The sequence below is a fragment of the Leiobunum rupestre genome, chromosome 9, assembly GCF_980474605.1.
Source record: "Leiobunum rupestre chromosome 9, qqLeiRupe1.1.hap1, whole genome shotgun sequence".
In the NCBI taxonomy this organism is placed as follows: Eukaryota; Metazoa; Arthropoda; class Arachnida; order Opiliones; family Sclerosomatidae; genus Leiobunum; species Leiobunum rupestre.
The window spans coordinates 45049688-45065320 of NC_143392.1; the positions used below are offsets into that span (position 1 = coordinate 45049688).

General features: G+C 36.7%; 1 long non-coding RNA gene across 1 annotated transcript; it reads left to right on the plus strand.

Annotated features, from left to right (window-relative positions):
* The first annotated feature begins 2387 nt into the window (after positions 1-2387).
* On the plus strand, positions 2388-15250 carry LOC149928520 (uncharacterized). Its single transcript, XR_016474099.1, has 3 exons — positions 2388-2554; positions 15108-15163; positions 15220-15250. It is a non-coding gene; the product is annotated as an uncharacterized LOC149928520 (long non-coding RNA).
* The last annotated feature ends 383 nt before the right edge of the window (positions 15251-15633 follow it).

The following is a 15633-nucleotide window of genomic DNA, read 5'->3' on the forward strand; positions in this document are numbered from 1 at the left end:
GAATGCCTATTGAACTTAATATGCCAGATGGCCATTATTCCATAGGAAAGCGCCGCGTGGTTAAACTCTTTGAAAAGGTGTATTAATGTACAATTATTGAACATTTTTGGATTGCCCAACACCGAACCATATATCTCTAAATATAAGACTCCTTCAGATGTCCAGAGTCTAGGATCAGCAGTGTCCAAATATTTAGTTGCTGAAACTCTTTTTGACTTCCATCCTCTAATTCGAAATATAAGACTTCTTCAGATGTCCAGAGTCCAGGATCAGCAGTGTCCAAATATTTAGTTGCTGAAACTCTTTTTGACTTCCATCCTCTAATTCGAAATATAAGACTTCTTCAGATGTCCAGAGTCCAGGATCAGCAGTGTCCAAATATTTAGTTGCTGAAACTCTTTTTGACTTCCATCCTCTAATTCGAAATATAAGACTTCTTCAGATGTCCAGAGTCCAGGATCAGCAGTGTCCAAATATTTAGTTGCTGAAACTCTTTTGACTCCCATAGAACTCGTATTGAATTAATTATACCAGATGGCCATTATTCCTATTATACAAAGCATAACAATAAAGTTTACGATAAATAACTTAACATTTTTATATTGACATTTCGAATTTACCGCGCCTCCACGAAAATCCCTACTTTCCAAGCGCACTAGCGTCATCTATTGTACTAAATAACTACCATAAAAATATATTTTCAGGCTGTTAAAAATATATAAAATAAATATCAGTCTAATTTGTTTAATATATACCAATATTAATAACACTTTATAATTAATATAATATAACATTTAACCTAACCGATAATTTTAAGCAACTCGCGTCCCGAAAAATTACCAAAATCTCTCCTTTCCAAGCGCACTAGCGCCATCTATGTATTACGTTGCAAGACTACCATAAAAATATATTTTCGAACAAAAACTGTTTAAAATATATAGCATAAATGTGGCTCACTCCTGTAATCCCAGGCGTCCGGGAGGCAGAGTTTGTGGATGGCCGTGTGAGGACAACCACTAATCCCCCAACGGGTGGTTGTCATACTTCCGCCACGGGTGTCCCAACCCTATCCCCAAGTATCCCCCCGTTGGCGTGGCCGTAACACATATCTCGCACCTGTTTAATTAAATGGACGAGCGGACTGTATTGTCCCACCCGTTACAATGGCTCATAACGAGCAAAAAAAAATATAGCATAAATATCAGTCTAATTTGTTTATTATACAGGGTGTCCATTTTTATTCGAAAAAGTGATTTTTCTCAATAACCGTTGTAGTTAGAATTTTGAAATTTTTGGTGTGAATTGTCAGTACCGGGGGCCATTGTTGTACATAATGTTTATCGATTTTTAAATAATATTTTAAAATTTAAAAAAAATTAATTTTGATGCATTGGAGCTCGTAAAATTTTGCCAATGAGAAAAATGTAGAGCGGCATCGAAAACATAAGAATAACGTTTGGTCGTTGAAAACACAATCATTTTTCACGAAATTACACGCGTTGGAAAATTGACTGAACGGAAAACAAAATAATTGGAAAAATCAAAAACTAGAATCTTTTGGATGCAGTGGAAGTCGTAAGACAATATTATTGTTAGACTGAACTAAATATAATTGTATTTATTTAAATTAAATTTAATGAAAAATAACCGAAAGTCCAAAAACAATATCCCCGAAATTTTATACGTGATATCTTAAAGGTTCCCCGAGTATTTACTGAAATGAGAGTTAGAAATTTAGAATCTTGCATTAAATAAATAAAAATAATATTGTCTTACGACTTCCACTGCATCCAAAAGATTCTAGTTTTTGATTTTTCCAATTATTTTCTTTACCCGTTAAGTAAATTTTCAAACGCGTGTAATTTCGTGAAAAATGATTGTTTTTTCAACGACCAAACGTTATTTTTATGTTTTCGACATCGCTCTACATTTTTCTCATTGGCAAAATTTGACGAGCTCCAATACATCAAAATTTATTTTTTCAAAATTTTAAAATATTATTTTAAAATCGATAAACATTATGTACAACAATGGCCCCCGGTACTGACAATTCACACAAAAAAATTAAAAATTCTAACTACAACGGTTATTGAGAAAAATCACTTTTTCGATTAAAAATGGACACCCTGTATACCAATATTAATAACACTTTATAAATTACTATATTTTTTAAATATAATATTTAAGCTAGATGGCGCCACTTTCTTCACCCAGCATCTTAAGCAACGCGGTCAAAATCGCCATTCGCCAAAGAAAGTTAAGCCAGGAGTATTGTTAAGACAATGTTTAAAGTTTTGAACGTTTTAAATAGGGTTTCGGTCACTCTAGTTATTGCTAATGGGAACTTAATTGTGCTAAGTATCTAACCGCGTAACTATAAAACATTTTTTTAGATTTCTAGGAATTATATTGGCCGCATACTTTCCAGGTAAACTTTTAGGCTTATAAATGAACATTTTTAAAATATTTTAACGTTGTAGGATGTACGCCATTACTTACGGCCATTGGTAAAGCTCAACGAACAGTAACGGACTCATTAATGCCATTTTACAAGGTAAAAAACTATAATTTTGAACTAGTATTTTGTTTTTTGGGTCGTATATATAAATATATATATATATATATATTGTATTATTCAATTTAAATAAGGTGTATGATAGAAAGATTTATGGGAGGTCGGGTGGCGGGTTAAACTGGGTACGAGGCCCCGTCAAAAAGTTTCTCCAGCGCCACCAAGTGAGGCGTTTTAGAACGTATATCGGGGAAACATTAAGTTGTTTTAAGGCTAGCTTTACACACATTTTTGGTGGAATATTTACAATAATTTGAATGCTATTATAAGTATATTACCATGTCGAGAGGGATCCCAGCTACTAGTAGATTGTTGATTTTTCATAAGGAACGTAAGACTTTTTATCAGAAACATTAACGAATTGTGAGAATACATGGAAAAAATCCCGTCCTTTTATATCAGTAAATCCAGGAAAAACTGGAAATCAGAATCAGGTTATCGATAACTAGAGGTGAATAGCCCTATAAATTAGAAAGGAATGTCATAGTATATAACCAGTTGTTAATATCGTTATCTAATTAAAGTTTACGCGTTGGTTCAGGCTAGTGGCCATATTATTTTTGCAATGGACGATCTATTTTTAACATTACCGAGTAACGCTTCGAGCGATTTATACCCGGAAAATACAGCGTCTACTTATAAAGTAAATTTAGGACGACCTTTAAATGTACCTTCAAATTTTGAAGTTGGAATTAGCGAAATTATTTTACCGCCAACATGGGAAAATATTACAGAAAATAACCGGTCATTTTTAGCAGTTTCCACGACAACCGTTAAAAACGTGCAACCGTTTACATACTTTAAAATATCAGTGAAAGTGGGTAAAATTGAAGCGGAGAAAGACCAGAATGGAAATATCCTTCGATATAGTGTCGTGCGAAAACTTATTGCAGCGCTTAATGAAAGTTTAAAAGAATTCGGGCTTGATAATGACATTAAAATTGAACTCCACGCGAAACCAAACGGGCTCTGTTGGAATTTGATAACCACCAATAACTACCATATTAGAATTCCCAATGGACCAATTAAAGAGCTTCTCGATTTTGAACCTAACATAAATCCACATCGGAAAGACGGATTTCATATTGGGTCATATTTTTGTACGAAACCCTTGGCTGGTTATATAAAGTCCTTGTCGTTAAATAGCTTTAATTACATTGAAATTAGAAGTGATAATGTACAAGACGCCGCGTTTAGAGTCGAAACTCGAATCGATTATCAAATACCGACTGGTGCTTACTCGAGTGTCCAAGACATTTTAGACGCAATGATGTTAACCTTGGATGAGGAAATAAGGGATAAATTTAAATTAACCATTAACCATAATGGATCCGTTCACATTGGAGCCGCGGCGGGGTTTGCAATTATATTTCATTCATCTGAGAAAGGTCTCGGTGAAATGTTAGGCTTTACGCGCTTTAGTGAACTCTTGGCCAATACAGATAGTCTCTACTCTGCTGATTTATCAATGGGAGCCAGAACACTATATATATATTCAAATTTAATATACCCTCAATATGTAGGCGATACGTTTGCCCCTTTGATGAAAATAATACCGCTAGCTGGAAATGATAAGCCGTTTGAAAAATCTATTATTTTGACCAAATTGATTACTATCCTTTGAGAACAAATAATACAGAAATAGTTGACATTGACATGAAAACGGATTTTGGCGAAACAATAGCCTTTATAAATGGTAAAAGTGTCGTTAGACTTCATTTGAGACGAAATGGCCGACAGTTAAAGTTATTTCAAATATTACCGCGAACAATATGGTGGCGGACCATTTTTTGCCGGACCTGTTTATCAACGGGGGAGAGGCGTGGGCGGAATTTTTAAAAAGCTGATAAAATATATAACACCCATTATCAAACCCGTGACCAATGAGGCTTTTGGAGTAGGCAAGAGATGGTGGCAAGATTTAAAACAAGGCCATGACCCAAAAGAAACGTTAAAGAACAATTTAAGAATCGGCGGTAGCAATTTATTACATAAAGCGGCTGATCGATTAACGAGAAATCAGTCTGGCAGCGGCTGCCGTAAACGACGAACGGGCCCAATTAGGAAACGAAAAAAAGTGTCCAAACGGAGAGTTACAAAAAGAACCAAACTTGACTTTTTAGGATAATAATGGCGGTTTACGAGGGAATGCTAAGTCAGCTGGATATTTTTCAACGCCCATTGGTCAATACTTATGTAATTACCACAACGGAAATAAGATATTTACCAACAAACAATTTATCGGACAATGGCCCTCTGGAATTTTTTATTCCCGCGTCGGAAGATTTATATATGGATTTATCAAAAACTATGTTAAAATTAAAACTGAGACTTTTACATAATGATGGATCGAATGTCCCTGCCGTTGAAACAAAAGTGGCACCAACGAATAATCTTATAGGGTCGCTTTTTAGTCAATGCGATTGTTATCTCGGAGATACTTCTACCCAGTCCGCGAATAATTGCTATGCGTACAGTTCGTACATTGAAAAATTAGTCAACTATGGAGAAGATGCAACTCCAAAATGGCCTCTTTTATATGGAGTCCACCACCAAACCATCGGAGATGTGGTTAGATGCGTTCAAGTCAGAGTCCAACGGGGCCCTGAAGCGAGGCTCAAGATCAAAAGAATCGCAATCCTTTGAAATAATGGGGCCTTTGTCTGTTGATGTGTGTAAAATTAACAAGTTTATGTTAAACCAAGTTCCGGTACGATTTCGTTTAGTTAGAAGCCCGCGCCTAACTACCGTCATGTCTATGGAAGCTGGCAAAGATTATAAACTAGTTATAGACCAAGCGTAGTTGTACGTAACAAAAGTTAAAGTTAATCCTTCAATCGTATTGGCGCATGCAAAAATGCTAGAATCAGATATCCCGGCCATCTATCCCATAACGCAAACGATTGTTAAAAATTTTAGCGTAGCGAGAGGCCTAACGAGTATAAACCGCGATAACATCATTTTAGGTAGATTACCGAAACGAGCTATTGTGGTTTTTGTCAAGGAAGATGCGTTTATCGGGTCATTGACCATTTAAACGTGACCGATTTGTCACTCTCGGTGGGTCCTGATTGTTATTCTCCCGATGGGTTCCAAATGGACTACGACGAAGGGAATTATTGTTTACCTTATCAGAGTCTATTTTCAGCGATGGGGATCGATGGGTCTGACCGTGGTAATTTCATAAGTTTTAAAAATTTTAGATACGGGTATAGCATGTTTCTGTTCGATCTAACAAGCGACAACAACGCTAGTGGGGATTATATGTCTCTTAGAAAGGACGGTACTTTACGACTCAATGTGCAATTTAAAAACGCATTAACCCATAATGTGACATGTATAATGTATTTTAATTCGATAATGAGATTTTGATAACACGCGATCGCAAAGTAATTTATAACGCCGAATAAAACCCATTTAAAGCACTTTACCTTAAGCCGTTTTACAGTTCCTCGCGCGCAATCGTTCAACCATGTCACGCGCTCATTATCTCTCCGATAAACTGGAATTTTTTCTTTCAAATGACATTCCGGGTACCGTTCTTAAACTTAAACGCCAAGGGCATAGAAAATACGTTTCATTTAATCTTAACGTTTGGGAAAACTTATGGACATTTTCCGATGAAATTGACACATTCTTTGACTTGACAAAACCCCCAACCCGATTTCATAGTTGGCTAACGTAAAACTCGAAGGATTTATATGTCAAAGAGGTAAATTTATTGATTTGCGTTCGCACGTCCGCGGAGCTAATGACAAGTACTCGACTTCAAACGGTTTTGCAATGTGTAAAACAAGCTGGGAGCGGTTAAAAATTATTCGTTTAAGTCTTAATACGGAAATTCAGGAGAGAAAAAACTGTTACCTGTGTATGAAGAAATGTATTATAGACGAATTAACCGAGATTCTAATGTCGTTAACGGGATTCTGTGAAAATACAGCTTGTCACTTTCAATTGGCTCATGACATTACGTGCCTTCCCGTAGCTTCGCATTGGTCTGAAAGGCTTGAGGCTAATGTGTAAAGAGCTCTTCCTCTGGTCAATTATCAAAAGACTCTAAATAATTTTAACGAAAACTACCCACATTGTTCTTTAAACATACATAATTTATTTCATGCAATGGTTCACGATGTAAATGAAATTATTACAGAATTTTTGTTTTAATAAATGGTATAAATTTAAGAATATGGTTTGTTTAATTTTTATTACAAGTTAAAAGGTCAAAGCGCGCGGCCATGAATAAAACCATAGAGAAAGTCTATTACGATACTGAAAATCCAGGGGGATTAGGCGGTGTCAGGCGATTAGAAAAAAGTTTACCTTTAATTCCAAAGACCAAAATTAAAAAATGGTTGTTAACGCAAGACCCCTATACGTTGCATAGAGGCAGAAAGCTTAAATTTGCTCGTACACCGACATATGTGACGTCACTGAATGAAATTCATCAAATGGATTTAATAGTTTTCGACGAGTTGAAACCGGATTATAATTATATTTTAGTTAACATTGACGTTTTATCGCGCTTTTTATCCGCCTTACCTTTGAAAACAAAGAGCGGGAAAGACGTTCTACAGGCGCTAAAAAAATTCCCAAAGTTAATATACACATGAAAATTAATACGGATCAAGGGAAGGAATTTCTTAATAAGACCGTACAGGATTATTTAAAAAAGAACGATTTAAAACATTTTGTAAGTTACGGGGACATAAAATGCGGAATCGTAGAACGCGCCAATAGAACTCTCGAGAACAAAATTTATCGTTTAATTACTAAAACTAAGAAACCAAATTTCATTAAGGATTTACCGAGAATTGTTAGATCGTATAATAACAGTGTACACAGGTTGACCGGGTTCAAACCGTGTGAAGTAACGGTTGATAATGAGCATTTAGTTTGGAAAAATCTTTACGGTAAAAAATCAATTAGGGAAAAAGCCAAATTCAAAGTCGGTGAACGTGTTCGATTAACAAAAGCCCCGAAAGCGTTTACTAAAGGCTACAAGGGATACTGGTCGAAGGAAGTGTTTACTATTAAGAGAGTGATTAATAGACCTCGTCCTGTTTACGTCATACAAGATAAAAATAAATAAGTCATCTTGGGTTCATTCTATCCCGAAGAACTACAAAAGATTCTATCATGAATACTAATAAGCTTGATGAATTTTTGAAATGTGATTATAGAACGCGCCCATTTTATATTGGTACATTTTCAAAGACGCGATTCCCAAAAAACCGCTGAAACAGAAAACGTATTGTTTTATTATAAATACGGACGATTCGACGGAACCAGGTTCTCATTGGGTCGCTGTGTTTATTGAATCGGGAAAGGAGAATTTTTTTGTTCGTTTGGAAATTCGCCTGTTACGTACAATTTTAACTTGGGTCATTTAGCTAAAAAGTGGGTATATAATAAAAATATTATCCAACCGATTGACTCGGAAACATGCGGTGCGCATTGTTTATTTTATATCGTATGTAAATGTTCGGGGTATACTTATAGAGAAATATTAGATATGTATAATGATACTCTATATATCAATGACATAATCTCGTTATGGAATATGTGTCTGTATTTAATGAATCACGAAAATAAATATTGTAATCAATAAATTTTTTATTGTATCAATCTTTCCATTTTTTAAGAGGGCTTAATGCGCGGCGTCTGTTTTTAGGTGTCGGATAAGGTTTGCGAACATTTAGTCTCCTCTTCACGTGCTTTTCATTCGTTTGTAAATCTTTATCCGAAAATGGTAGAGACACAGCCTCCGATAAATTCTCCACGCTTTCAGCCGATGGCCTGTACGTTGCGTCGCTGTCTCGTGTAGTACCCGTCGCGCCTTCAGACGTATTGAAGAGGTTCCTTATGTTACTGGTACTTTCGGAACGGCGTGGTGTACTACTTGAAAGAGGATCAAACTCGCGGCGGAGTGCTTCGTGGACGGCTTCGGGAATATTCGGTGTTGACTCCGCTATCAAATGATCCGGTAGAAACGCCGGGACTGGGGGAGTAGGTCGAAGAGGGGGTCTCGGTTCCGCGTGTAGATAAAAGGGAATCGGATCGGGAGAAATCAACGTAGTACTGGGTGAAACGGGGGAACCGCGAGAGACATTTCTCGGATAATTTGTTGGTGTAGCTACAGGTCGTATCATCTGCGCCGGTGCGAGAAGAAGGGCCACGGGCCGTATAATCTGCGCCGGTGCGAGAAGAGGAGCTAACGTATTCGATGGAGGAGGCATCGTTGGGGGCTCTAAACGAACGGCGGGGACTCCTTGAAATTCTTTAATTTTAAAGTACCTTTGAAGCATAGTTAAATACTCCCATAACGTATCCTCCTCACTCCCTACTTTAATCGGTTTATTTATGATACTTTTCATTTGATTTTGAATGTCTATTAATTTGGCCGTATCGCTAAAATAGCTATCAGCGGGGACTAAAACGAATTTTTTCATCGATTAATAATACGGTTAAGAACCACGGGAATTAATGAACCGAGAATTGCACCCCAGAATCCGCCTCGCTGAGATAGAATTTTTCGACGGTTTAAGTCGGTTAAATTTTTACGAGCAAGTTTTCTGATGCACGCTTTATAGCGCTGTAATATTTTTTTCCTATTTGCGCCTACAGGTAGCGCCCCCCGGGTAATATTAAGACAAATATTAGAAATAGAGTTTAATTGTTCGGGACTAGCGTTTTTAATTAAAAATTTGCGCTGACTGGGGGAAGCTTTTTTAATGAGCGTTAAATAAGGTTTATGTTCCCGTATCGCTCGTGGCCTAGTCGTCTTACGTAATGAAACAATTTTATAAATACATTCAAATTTATTCAAAAAAAAACACAAATAATTTATACAATGAAAACATTTTCACAATTTTTTTTATAGAATATATTTAACAGAATGAATTTTTTTAAACATTTATTTTAAACCCGTCACTATTACTCTAGAAAAGTTATCATTGGGCCCTCTTCAAATAATCAATTTGTTCGCACTTTGAAATGTTCTGGTGTTTCTTGATTTAAGTCTAAAACAATATTAGAATAGGGTCGGGAAGCAGTTACATTATTGTACACAGTACTTAGAAAATTTGGGTTACTAGGATATACTTGTCGACTGAGACATTTAATCTGACTAGGATCACGCGGACTCTTAAATAGAACAATATACGATGAGTTCAAGCTAATATCGCGAGCCGCTCGACCTTGACCAAAAACATTTTGGGTTAAGAATAATATAGTTAAATTTAAGTGGTGACTACCAACACGAAATAATTCCGAAACGTACGCGTTATTTAAACAACTTTGAGAGGGATCGTCGAGAACGAGCAAGTTATTTATAGAACTATCAAATATTTCTTCCGGTTTCTCACTTAATAAACCCTGATGAAACTCGATATCAGGTATAATTTTTTTAAGCTCATTGAATTTTTCCGACCAAATATTATAACAATAAATGATTCGCTCGGGAGGTTTCTCGAACAGCGTGTGTCGATTTTTTAAAAGCCGAAAAGTCCAAACTGTTTTTCCGCATCAACTCGGTCCACTGATGAGGAACGTGGTCGGTGATTTAAACTTGAGCCGCGTTACTGACATTTTTGTAGCCGAAGGGAATACTGGTACCGTCGCTCTTGAAGATTCGCTTGTTAGACGTAAATCCAACGAGTTTTTCAGCTGGTTTTTGGAAAAGCTGCCCCGTTTTTAAACGTTTCACGTTAAATGGGACTTCGACGCTGTATTTCAATTGTTGGTTGCGTGTAGCGAGGTCCTTCAAAGCTTCAAGGTTGACAATTGACTGATTTTTTTTAGTCAATGTAATGCCTTTAAGTTTAGTGACAATCTTTCCAGATTCGAATCAAATTGAACAAGCTTTACATCCCAAGGAAACAAAGGCTTTTATATTTTCATTGGGATACTGGTCAGCTAATGTACCTAGGGTAGTCCCTAGCGGAATATTCAAGTCTTTACTCATATAAAGAAAAGCAGAGTCAGTATCTAAATAATTTAAATTAGGACCAATTTGAGCCATTAATTTGTACAATTTAATACGGCCGTAACTGGCTACAAACGCGCCTATCGTTGGTGACCCTTTCCGATAAGTTGGAACGTAGTCTTCCCGAAAACGAGTGGTGACTAAGGCTATATCATCGTCTAGTAGTTTAAAATCCGTTAATTCTTTGGTTTTATCGGCCAAAATTTCGACTAATTCCTTATAAGAATTAATAAAAACACTTTGGCCTCGATTTAAATTAATGGAATTTTTGCCCCACAGACTGTTTAGACTAAGTTTGCCAATAGCCTTTAAAGCGGGATTATCGGTTATATCGTCTAACTTTAAATCTAACCCGTCAATTTCATTAAAGTCTCGTAAATAATTAAGTTTTTGTTCTAATGTAATTATGTCTTTTGGATACGACGAATTTTGAACTTTGATTTTGTAAAAAAGCCGAATATAGTCGTCGAATAGCGGATAATCTTTATCGAATGTTTCTTTATAATGGTGTATTTCGTGAATTGAAAAAATTTTGTAACCGTACTCTATCGCTAGATAAAACTCGGGGGTCGTCCACACGTCGGTTATGCTACGCTCTCGATCAGTATGGGTACATTCGAAACATTGTTCAGCTGCACATTTGTAGCAGAGAGTATAATAAATTTTACTATTTATTTTAGCTGAGAGAATAGGGAGGTTTAAATTGGTAGGTGACAGCACCGTAGCTTTAATAAGACCAAAATAAGCGTTAACGGAAAAATTAAAGTTACAAGTTATAATTTCGGGGCTCGATTTTGGATATTTATAGGAACTCATCTGGACGGAAGGGTACATACTATTAAAATCCACGACTTTGATTGGTCGATCGGGAGTGGCTTCGGCGTAAATTACAAAGTTTTCGACCCTCCCCCCCGCGAATGGCGTCTCTCGCTCCTATCGGTTTGGTAAAGGGTAGGAAATCGCAAAAACTCGCAATTGCTGGGTCTTCTACTAAGTCATCATACTCGTGCTCCCATATACAAATAAACTGTGCATTATGCCTTTCCTTTTTTTAAATATTTTCGCGGTCGAGGGTTTTGAGATAAATATTTAAATTTGAATCTTTTAACTGTTTATCGTAAGCCTGATGGTCAGTGTGCAGTGGGCATTTATGGTAATGGCAGCCGTAAAATTCGGCAATTATTTCGGGTGAGGAACAATAACCGTCTAATCGATAGGGATAAATGACATGTTCGCCACCTAGCGATCGCGCCGTTTGAAATTTCACGTTCAGTTTTTTTTTTCAAATAAGCTAACCATTTAAGGGCCTTGACACTATGCCGTTTCCTATAACCCGTCCCCGGAACTATCGCGATAGTGTTTGGTTTGACAAATCTTCTAAGGAATAAATTTGTTACGGCTCCCGGTAACGTTATAGCGTTTGACCCTAACAAATCAAAAACGACTGTTTTTAAAAATAAATTTCTAAAACTATCGAATCCTTTCTTTAAAAGTTTAACGTCATCGATCGCGTATTCGGTTAAAACTTTATTTAGACCAAAAACGACGTAACGTTGGGAATCGTACCATTGATTAAATTCTACAATTTCCTCGTCCGTAAATTTGTCGATACCAAAATATTCTTTCTCGGGGAGGGCGCCGATGTAATCTAAGTTTTCTTCCGTAGCGAATGAATAACAAAAATACCCTTTCTTTTGGACAATCTTAAAAGTTTTTGAGAAATTTCGAAGGGCTGTAGGTAGGAACATGTAACTATCGATAAAGGCTATTTTAAATTGGGCGAGAAACATACCCAGGGCTTTAGAACCGGTATAAATTATCTCTGGTTTTATTTGAACGCAATCAAAGCCGTGAAATTGTCGGTAATCATAATTGGTCGAAAATGGCGCTTCTTGCATCGCGGAAATGATTAAAATGGGTCTAATTTTAGTGTCAGTCGTTATGGTTTCAAAATCAAAATAACATAATCGTTTCTCATTTGATTTTATTTCTAATGGGTGGACGTGACAATCGTTTTTGGGATGCTCAATTTTGCAAAAAGCGCATTTGTTATCGCAATCATGATTACCTTCATAGTCTTTCCCGCAATTTAAACAGCGCCTTAAAACCTGACAGGTTCCTAGTTCTACGTGTTGGGAGAAACAATTTGGTCCGGCAAAATACCGATTACAGTCATTACAACGGGTAGCGTGCTCTATACTGGGGTGGAATTCAGGGCCGCGACACCGGCGACATTTAAGATTGGGTCCGCAGTCGTGACTTTTTTTCTTTGTTTTTGTATAAAAGGACTAGACAATATTTACAGAAAGATTGCGCTCCAGACATGGCCGAATAAGATCGTACGACGTGGGTGTGGTCTTTAATTTTTAAGAGGAAAATTTGTTTTTCTTTGAAGAGCCCAATAAACACTTTATCGAAATTATCGTCCGCCGAGATTAATATAATTTGGTAGTCGGGTAATATATTTTGGAATCGGTTAATATCAATTATTTCTACGGGACCTTCGGGAACCCCCGCTAAGGCGTGTAATTTTTTAGCTTCAATTTCTTGTTCGGGTTTTTCCCGTTTCTAATTGTCTTTAAATCGTTTTGATTAAAACTAGCACCCTGTCCTAAACTTTTTAAATGCTGATAGTCGGCCAAAACTCTTCCCACCGCCAGGGCTCTCGTAAAACATAAATTGTCCGTATTTCTAATGGGGATAAATGTGTTACCTTGGTTAATATACTGATCTAAACATTCATAGCTTCTTGTTCTAACGCTGCGAGGGGGACCTCTCATAGGGGTATCTTGAGGAAATATTAGGTCGAATCGGAGGGGTGAATCTAGATATATTGTCTTAACGGACTGCGCTACCTTTTCAATCCCCGTTAAAATTCTCTCAGCTGTCAACTCATTAATATTCATTAATTGGAAATTTATCGGATCTTGCAGCTCATCGGAAATTACCACCACCCTGACGCGCGTGTAGCCTAAATTATCGGCCGTTATTCTGTCTAATATTGAATGGAAAATACGGGTCAGTGGGTTACTGATATCCGCGTGGTTTAATTGGTCTAAATTTTTAAAATTACACTCGAATAGCATAGATTTACACCTATACTTTCGAGAAGAACTGGCAATGATTTTATCTATTGAGTAAAAGTTTTTAGGGTTGAAACGGGTGCTAAGATCGAGGGCCATGGTGTTTTTAAAGTCCTGCGTAAATATTTAATACGGTTTGAATCGTTGTCGCGACGTCGTAAACTTCGCCGGAATTCTGCAAGTTTAATAGTTTTTCGTAGTGACGTCCACGGTTCTTGTAAACGAGAACTTCACCTCGCCGACCCGCTAGAATTTCAACCTTCTCGTTTCTTAGTTGATAATCACCTTCTTCATAAACTATCTGTTCTAGATACTCTTTTAACTCCCACGCCGAATCTAGTTTGACGCAAACGCCGTCTTTCGTCGCGGTTGGCCTATCGCTATTTTTGACGTAACGCCTTACGTCTAAATACAAGTTATTTTTGAAACTTGCAATTTTTATCCCGAAATTTTTATGGCGGGAAAATTCTACGACTATATCCGTCCAGCCGTCGTCTACTGGTTTAGATGGACCGGCTTGAGATGGACCTGGTTGAGATGGACCTGGCTTGGATAGGGTGCTTTTGGGTGGCGCATCAACTGGTTTGAATGGCGATTGTTTCGAAGGGCTATCGAGTACCTCGTGGCATGCTAAATCTATGATATCAGGTTGATTCTTCGGGATGTCTACTTCGAAACGAGTTTTCTTAATATTTACTTTATTTCCCAAATCTAATCGACGACGGACCTTATTGACCTGGGAGCAGGGGGTGTTTCGGATTGGTTCTAAAAATTAAACTAAATTAAATGGTGTAAAAAATAGACTGAATTAATAAACTATTACTTTGCGGTCGAACTCCATCGTGCCAGAATAATTTCCTAACAATAAACGGTCATTTAAAAAAGGTAATTCCCCAAATTTTAAAATGTACTTACAATTTCTTAAAGTCGAATGCAAGTTGTGAAATAAATGCAAATAAAGCGCGTCCCTCTATTTATAGTCACAAAATCCCCTAGCGGGACGCTTAGGAACTTCTATAACACATGCTAATTTATCTAACGCTTTTTATTAATACATGCGTAATTTTTCGTAATAAACAAAAATCCCCTAGCGGGACGCTTAGGAACTTCTATAACACATGCTAATTTTCATAACGGTTTTAGGTACTCGTAATTTTTCGTAACGGTTTTTTATATCAACATGTGGTAAATTGTTAGGAAACTCCATTTTCTAATGGTTTTGTAACAATTTTTTACGTACTCTATTAACGCAACAGTTTTTTAAAATAAAACAATGTTTTCTCGAGAAAAATTCCATACACGAACCTAACCTCGAGCTATAGAAATAGTAAATCAAATATTTAGGTTAAGATTGCCGGGTATAAAAGGCGTGATTTTTTCGTGTTTTATCACATTTCGTTCCTGAACTACAATGTAAGTTGTAAAACGTCTTAATACGAATCTTTTCAACAAAAATTTCAAAATTTAGGGCCTCCAACACTACGGCAGACTTTATTAAAGTAGTGAAGGGGAGAGGACGCGGAAGTAATGTACTTTTGATAATATACTGTAACAAGTAATTGATAATTATTAAATTATAGGAGAAAACGCGGACGTAGGACCGGTTCGAAGTAATTATTTTCTATTTTTTAATATACTTTTATAAAAAAAATTCTAACAATAGGACCCGACACGTTGCCACCACCCTCCACACCTTCGGACCCACCAACACCCGGGAACTCCCCAACGTCCTCGAACTCTCCCACAATTCCATATCGGGAGATATTGATAAACCCGTCATTGTCGGCGGAAATGCGAGTACTGGACTTGAGGAAAGGTAATTCGTTAAATATATTTTAATACGTATGAAATTATAAAATGAATTTTTTCTAGCGCCGGGGATCAAAATCATCGTGGAAGGGGGTAATATATTCAAAATGTTTTATTATATTAGAAACTAATTTATGTAATTTTAGGTGGCGCCCTTAAAATTTTAATTTAAAATAAACTGTTTA